The 8,793-nt window shown below is 44.1% G+C and overlaps 1 long non-coding RNA gene across 1 annotated transcript; it reads right to left on the reverse strand.

Annotated features, from left to right (window-relative positions):
- Positions 1-3,137: 3,137 nt before the first annotated feature.
- On the reverse strand, positions 3,138-8,752 carry LOC123138021 (uncharacterized). Its single transcript, XR_006468745.1, has 2 exons — positions 4,576-8,752; positions 3,138-4,488 (listed from the first exon to the last, which is right to left on the reverse strand). It is a non-coding gene; the product is annotated as an uncharacterized lncRNA (long non-coding RNA).
- Between the last annotated feature and the right edge of the window lie 41 nt (positions 8,753-8,793).

Genomic DNA, 8,793 nt, shown 5'->3' on the forward strand with positions numbered 1-8,793 from the left:
CATCGCCCGACCCGATGTCGGGCCTTATGCATTTGCCCGAAGATCTTGAACCAAGGGTAGGAGGTCGGAGATCTCCACGGCAACGCCTCCAAGGAGGGGAACGACGCCCGCGGGCGCCACCGCTGCCGGTTGGCAACAACCGGGCAGCTCTTCACCCGAAGCATTTCGAACACCACCTCCACGCGCCGCAATCCGCTGACCCGCTCGCCTCCCACACAGAAATCACGCTGTCGCCATACGGGAGCCACCACATACCTTGCCGGCACCATGCCGGGCTAGATCCGGCTGCAACCGAATCACCATCTAGCCTCACCCAGAACCCCAGCCGCCTGCAGCCACTGAACAAATGAAGCCGCCGGGCTAGCAAGCCGGCCAGATTTGCAGCACCGCTCGGGAGGGGGCTGCCACCCTGCCCCATCCCGCAGCGCGGAGCTGCCGGCCCAAAGCCCAGGCAGCTTGCAGTAGCCGCTGCACCGCCAAGAGGGCGCCGCTGAATAGGCAGAAGCCGTCGGCTGCCACCCCATCTGCTGGATCCACACGCCAGGAGTCACCAAGCCGCCGCCATCCGCTGGATCCACAATGGCAGGAGCTGCCAGAGCACCACCGAGACGCTGCTGAGCCGAGCACCACCATCCCGTGCAGACCGCAGGCACCGCTCGTCGCCACGCTAGATCCGCACCTGGCCGCGCACGCCCACAGCTCCGCGACGCCAAGGGAGATGGCCGCCGCCAGCACCGCACGGCGATGAGAAGAAGAAGATGATGTATATCCTAAGGAAGTCTATCAATATTTTTGTTACTCATGGATCAATGCATTCTGGTCCTATGCTTTAGAAAGGAAAAACAGTTTGAACCCCACAACGGTTAGGGTCACTTATGCCGAATAATCCAAAAGTTCCAGGACATCAGCATCCACTCGACAAACAACTGCGGACATTCTACTCGCCAATGATTCAACAACATATATTAGCATCTGCGCTGATAAGATTTAAGATACAGCGCGATGAAATTACGAGATGAGACAGACTCTGTTGTTGGAATTTGTATACAGCCGAAACTGCAGCAACATCTACAGTAGTGCGCAAAGCTTGACTGCCGGTGTGTGTAGCTGAAAGAAACAAGGGCACGTACCTCTACACACGAGGTGATGAAGGACGTCTCCAGAGGGGATCGCAGTGGTTGAAGCTTCTTCAGTTTCGTCGGACTTGAATTTCTACTCTGAAATGAACCACCATATCTGCATCCCTGACTTTCTTATGGGCGCAAAATGAGATTGTGTGAACGATAACCACAACTTGACAAGGAAAACACCTCTGCTAACCTCATTAACTCAACTGAAAATACGTATTTCTGAACACTCCCTGAACTTGCTTTTACAGATTACAAAAATTCCTCTGCTAACCTCATTAACTCAACTTGTAATAATGCACTCGTATTTCCCAACTCCTGAATCACTGTAATGATTACCACTACCATCCAGGACCAGTCACGCAAAAGTACCTGCTAGTTTACTTAGGTAACTGAAATTGTCAGGGAACTCCATGAACCATCCCCACTTGCTTGCATCTGCTACACTTTACCCTACTGTGGATCTCTTGTCCAGCAATACCACAGCATTTTCTAGGGAAGCAGTTACCCACAACAATTGTGGTACAGGAGGCCTTTCATGCAAGGCTTCCTATACACTCACGACTTCCCTTCAGGGAACGCAAGTAAAACACCGACCTTGTACAGCTTGCCACCACATTGTGTGACGATTCGGTATTCGACTAGACAATCTGTGCAACTTCTACTCGCTTCATTCACTGCTACTCAATGTAAAATATTAGGAGACCATGACAGTTCTAATGCAAAGGATACAGAGGAGCTAACTGCAGTCCCCTCCACATTTTCTCATCCGGGCTTGGGACCGGCAAAGGCAGTGTTAAACTACTCCTACTTAAACACAGAAAACAGCCAACACTACAAACAATTACATTCAGCTAAAGCATACAAGCCACGCAATCAACCAAAGGTAGCATTGGCACACGATTGGCAATAAAGTATTCACGCAACATTTTTGGAAGATCATAACACAGACATGAGGCACAAACAAAGAATGCCATAAATTCCAGAACCTGAATGGACTAATGTATCTAGTGGGATGAGCGTGATTCAAAACTTTGCACAGAGAAAGCTTTGCAAGATTTAGCCATTATAAAGGGTCAGAGGACCGTAAGATGTGTAGACAGATACTTCTGTGTCCTTAAAATCTACATATAGGATTTATTATGTAGTATGAAACAGAATGGGTTTGTCTAAGTTTCTAGTTAAGAATATGCAATCGGCAGGAATCATCAAATTAGTACTTCTGCTAGTTGCCAACTAATTTAAAACTAGGAAGTAGGCAGAAAACTAAGAATATGTAATTGAAGAGAATGTGTGGTTCAAGATTCAGAGCAGTTCACCGGCAAAGAAGGTCAATTAGCCATTAGAGGATGTGTGAACGCTATGAATTATAGATTTAAGAATAAGTAATGGAAGATTCCATAATCCAGATCAAATTAGCAGTTTGCGTAAAGAGATCAAATTAGCCATTGGAGGACCGTAGAGATGTGTGAGCGCTTTGTGACTTTAAATCCAGGATGAAGTACAAAACAAACTGCCATATGTTGAAAGTAATCAGCAGGATTCATCCTCAAATTAGCCAGTGTGTTCAGGAATCATCAAATTAGCCAGACTGTTCTGCTAGGTGTCAATTTAACCAAACCGAGAAGATGCATTGAAGAATCCAGATCTCACTGGAGAAGTACCAATGAGAATAACATCACTTCTGAAAATCAACTCCATACCAACAAAGCAGAATCATATTCAGTGAACATGTTCAGGGCAAAATATTTGTTCAAGCTTCCAAGCTCAGAAACTTCCAACTATCCAAAGTTTTAGTATATATAGCAATAACTCCTAAACCTCTTTCTGCATACCCAACTACAGGAGGCCAACCAACACAAGTGCGAGCGTGGGATCTTTCTTTATCACCAAAGTAAAAAATATGAGCACACCAAAAGTTGATTTTGTGTCATAAGATGAACCTAAACAACGTGTATATATATAAAATTATATACATAAACAAACCAAGTGCAATCATGGACAACAGTATGTAGAACAAATCCAAGTATGACCAATTCATATATATATATATGCATTAACATTTTTACTGCATTCAGAGCTCATGTACATACGATCTTTACTTCCTATTGGGTGATAAATTTGCAAGTCGAAAGATACAAGCAGCCAAATATCAAAACCAAACTTCCTGAAACAGTATGGTAACCAGGTAATTTATAGTCAAATCAAACTTCGATAATCTTCTATACAAACTGAGTACGAACTGATATTTCCATTTCGGACCCTTGTTTGAGACTTCTAGCATTTTCTTGATTCAAGCAGAAGATGAGATCATATTCCATCCAAACCACATGCAAGTTGAAGAAGATACCGTAACCAGTAAGATGGCAGAACAGAAACCAAGTAAGATGCTTCAGGACAGTTGAAAGAATCAGATGTGCACACTACCAACTCCAAGCTGCACCAAAGATATGAGGCCACTGAATGCAAGTTCAAACTGAAAACTACCACAAAGACCATATCATTATGCTTCAGGATCACTAATCAGAAGTCAAAACCATCAGGGAAGCCCGTTTGCTTTCACCAAGTCCCAGCGCTGACTGACTACCCAACTCTACAATCTTGCAATAAAAACTTCAATAATGCAAATCAATGAACGGCCCAAATGACAGGCATACTTATAGTTTCTTCAAGGAAAATCAGACCATAATAAAATCTGGGAAATCAGTTGAAACAAGCATCGAGTCCAGGTTTAAGTTTTTATTTTGTGGTCGAGGAAGATTCCTCCATCCAGAACGAAGCTCCCAAACAGCCATCAGACAAACATAAATCAAGGAACTAAGGTATAGCCACTCAAATCTGACGTCACCAAGCACAGATGAGGAATCCAGCAAATCAATGTGACCAAACATGGGAAACTGACCTGCCTCAAGTACCCTTCACCATATGTTCACACACCATATGAAGCTTCATTTCCAGACCAGATCGAGATCCAGTCCTGCAAGCTAAATTGTAGAGACCATAACAAATTAAACAAACAGACTGTCTACAAGAATCTGACCTGACTCCATGTACAGAGCGGTTTGGGCCCAAACTCCTAACTATTATATCTTGCCAACCCACACTCACAGAAGACCTAGAGAGCACAGGGATCAAGAGTACAGATAACAACCATGGGGAGCTAGTCACTGCCCACATGGCCTGGGCTAAAGAACAATCTGCAACCATAGGAAGGGCAGGGGCAAAAACCTATATCAAAGCGATGGCCAAGTAACTAATAAATGAAATAAAGAAAATAGGAAGGTAAGAGTCTTCTTCGGTTGTAGGATGTGCCATTAGTTGAAAGCTCTGGATTATCCTTATATTTGTTTTGCATATGAATCTGTATTTAAAATATTGTCTTATAAGATAATTTATAGGTTATATAAGACGATACTAGTAGATTTAGAAAATCAGTAGATGGATTTACCGGGTTGGAAAGGAGTTCTTCAACTACAACCTGCAGCGAGCAAGAGGCCTTTTCTATAAATTTTTGGTTAGGGGAAATGCTGCTTATATATAAATAGCTAAAGCATGGATAAAACGATGAGCGGGAACAAGTAAAAGCCTGTCTAGGGTCAGGTATGGATGATGGACGACAACAACGCCAGTTCCAAACTGCAGATTCCTTTCCAAGTCGGTATCTGCAAGAGCTGAGAATTACCAAGGCAAAGAAAACCTAAGGTCTAGAGAGTTCAATTATAGAGTAAAAAGGTTGAAAAGTTTTAGCCATAGAAGGAACTGCCACGATGCAAAATAGGACCGCCTTCTAAGGCGTATTATTCCAATTTCTGGAGAGCCACCAACAAATAGTTCAAATTAGAATTGTGGGAAACCAAAACAGAACAGTGGAGACGAAAGAGCAAAACAGAGGGAGTGATAATTATCCAAACGCAAAGCAGAGCAAGATGTGTCTCTCCGCTAAGCCATATAATTCCAATTTCTGGAGAACCAACATATCCAAAAATATCCTGCGGCCCAGACTTCCTAAATATATCCTGCAACTGATAACACGCAGAAGACCAGCACAGGGATCAAGAGTACAAACAACAAATCCATCCAGAAAGAGAGATAGACCGCAAACCAAATGATTTAACAGATTCCGACTCACAACCAGCATGGTTTGGGCTCAATCTGCAAACACCAAAGGGAGGGTAGAAAGAAAAACATAAATTAAAGACACAAGCAAGTAGCTACGTGAAACAAAAAAGTAAGAGGTGGGTTAAAATAGTCTTTTTCATTGTAGGATGTTCCATTAGTTTGATTCTCCTTTGTTGAACCTTTGCAGATCTGTATTCAAAATATTTCCTGGTAAGATGATTTTAAAGGTTATCTAAGTTATGATGACTTGAGGAAATAGTAGATTTAGAAGAACTGCAAACAGATTCAACTCAGCACCAGGTTCGACTTGAGTTCATCAACTACGACCTGCAACAAGGAAGATACCTTTCTATAAGATAGGAGGAAAACTAGGCTCAGCTAAAGCATGCATCAAATGCTGAGGTGAAGGTTAAGTAAGAGGTAAAGGGTAAGTAAGCCTGTCTCGGCCACGAAGGTCAGATAGACAACACTGGTTCCAATTATTTCGGTTCCAAGCCAGCATCTGCAAGAGCCAAGAATTACCAAGGAAGGCTAAGAAACAAATATCTAGAAAGTTCAATTATCAAGGGAGGACAAAAGGTCAGATATGTTGGGCCACAGAAAGAACCGCCATGCTGAGGAAACATAGGATCACCCGCTAAGCCGTATAATTCCAATTTCTGGAGAACCAGCAACAAATCTAAATCAGAATTGTTGGACAACTAATTGAGCTGAGAAGAAATTAAGCAGAGAGTAATGATCATCCAAACGCAGGTCAGCAAGAAGATAGGTCACTCCCGCTAAGCCATATAATCCCAATATTTGGACAACCAGCAACAGATCCAAATCAAACTGTGGGGGACTAAAGTTGAATTGTGCAGAGACTTAAATATAGGGGGTTCATAATCATCCAAACACTGATCAACAAGAAGATAGGTTGCTCCTGCTAAACCTTGTTAAGCTCAATTTCTGGAAAACCACAAATGGATTCAGAACTGCCAAGGACTAAATTGTACTGCACAGACCAAATAAATTGAATCGAGATGAAATTCATTATCCAAATGCAGATCACAAGTTTCAGGTTGGCAAGAATCCTAAGCTTCATTATCCAATCAATCAAAACGACAAACAGAAACCAAACCTCCACCCTATGATTCATCTGTGCAGAACTACTACACTCCTGCATCTGCTGCAAGCAAAGGAGCACAAACACACACCAAGAGTGCGATCAGCTGCTACAATAAGAATCTACCAGGACCTCCAATCCACCTCATATTAGCTGATGATGCGTGATGAGAACCAGAAGACCACACCGGCGATAGCCATTTAAATCTGACCTGCTCAAATCCCCTTCCGACATACAACATCATAGGGATCTCCACATTCCAGATCCAATCCTGCAACCAATGTGTGGAGGAACACAACTAAACCAAACAAACCGTTGATAGAACACTGACCTGACTCACTGTAAAGAGATTTGCCCATAAGCACAAACTTCCTAAATATGGCCTGCAGTCGACAGGATAAGTGTACAGATAACAAATTGAAACGCATAGAGATAGATTGCAAACCAAACGATTTTAACAGATTTCGACTCACTGCCAACACTCTCTGGGCTAAAATAAATCTGCAATCACAGGGGCAGAAGCAAAAAAGCCTAAATCAAAGGCATGAACAAAGTAGCTACGTGATATAAAGAAAAAGAGGCAAGAGTTAAAAATGGAGGAGTCTCTTTTTTGTTTGTAGGTTTTGCCAAGTTTGAAGCTCCATTCGTGAACCTTTGAGATAAATCTGAATTCAAAATATTGCCTAGTGAGAAGATCTTAAAGGTTATCTAAGTAATAATGAATTGATTAGATTTAGAAAGAACTGCAAACAGATTCAACTCAGCATCAGGTTGGACTTGCATTCGTCAAACCTGCAACGAGCAAGATACGTCTCTGTAAATTAGGGGGAAACTAGGCTCAACTGAAGCATGCTTCAAACGAGGAAGAGGTAAATGCTATATGAGGAAGTTGGGCTGGGAAGGTCAGGTAGACAGCACAACACCGATTCAAATTATATCCCTTCCAAGATGGTGTCTGCAAGAGCTGAGAATGACAAACTAAGGCAGAGAAACTTGTCTGGTATGTTCCAATTATATTATTGACGAGTAAGAAAATGTCGAGCCACAGAAGAACCGCCGTGACGAGGGAAAATAGGGCCACCCGCTAAGCCGTATAATTCCAATATCTGGAGTACCAGCAACAAATACAAAATCCAAATCAGAATTGTGTGTTGTGTGAAGACTAACTGAACTGTGGAGAAAAGAAAATGAACAGAAAGGGAATGATCGTCCAAACACAGGTGAGGAAGATGACAAGTCGCTCCCGCTAAGCCGTATAATCCCAACTTCTGGACAACCATCAACAAATCTAAATCAAAACCGACTAAGATTGAACTGTGTAGATGGAGGAATTAAATAGAGGGGGCAATTAATCATCCAAACGCAGATGTTGCTCCCGGCTCCTGCTATGCTGTGTAATCCAAATTATAATTCCTGGAGAACCAACGAATTCAGATCAGAATTGCCGTTGACTAGTGTGCAGACCAAGAAACTAAAATTGGGAGGGATTTATAAATATTAAACGCGGATCGCAGGTTCAGGTTGGTAAGAGATCCTAAGCTTCATCACCCGAGAAGATCTGACCATATCAGGACAGCCGCTGAACCTCAACCAATGAATCAAAATAATCATGAGAAGAGATCAAACCTCCACCTCTGTAGAACTAGCGCACCCTCTGGCTTCCTCTGCATCTACATAGGGTGAGAGGACAAAGACATACCAAAACCGAGATCAGCCGGTACAACAAGAATCCTCCACGAGGGCCTCGAATTAACACACCCCGCACTAACGGATGACACGGAATAAACCACAGCCCTCGGGGAACCAGAAGATCACACGGGCCATATTCATTTCAAATCTGGAATCACGGACGAACGCAGGTGACGGAACCAAGGAAGCGATCTGAACGAGCACGGGAAACTGACCTTGCCTCGGCCTCCGGCTCCATAATTAAGCCCCAATTCCAAAAACCACGCACGATCCTTCAACCTGCACGCGCGGATGCGAACACGACGAGAAACACATGATCCACAGTTGCAAACAGAAGCGGACACGCGAAACAGATTCTGAGATAGACTCGCAAACCAAACGGATGAATCCCCCGATCGATCGCTTCCCGAACTCGCACGGAAGCGGAGGAGAGACAAGTCGTCGAATTCGAATCCCCTGCGAGCACATCAAGGCAACGGCGACGGCGGGTGAATGAAATAAAATCAGACGCGACGAATCGTCACGAGGAAAAGAGAAATTGGAAGGGGAAGGAAACAGTCGCTCAAACGCGAGGAGGCGCGGCACGTCACGAACGAGAAAGGTCGGAGGAGAGACGGGGCCGGAGCGCGGGGAGGAGAGGGCGCACCTGGGCGCGTTTTATAGCCGGCGCGGGAGGGGGAGCCGGCCTGGCGCCAACCGGTTCCTTACCGGACACGGCTTCGCCTCGCTGGCGGGCGGGTGGGCGCTGGGCGG

This window comes from Triticum aestivum, chromosome 1B (assembly GCF_018294505.1).
Source record: "Triticum aestivum cultivar Chinese Spring chromosome 1B, IWGSC CS RefSeq v2.1, whole genome shotgun sequence".
NCBI lineage: Eukaryota > Viridiplantae > Streptophyta > Magnoliopsida > Poales > Poaceae > Triticum > Triticum aestivum.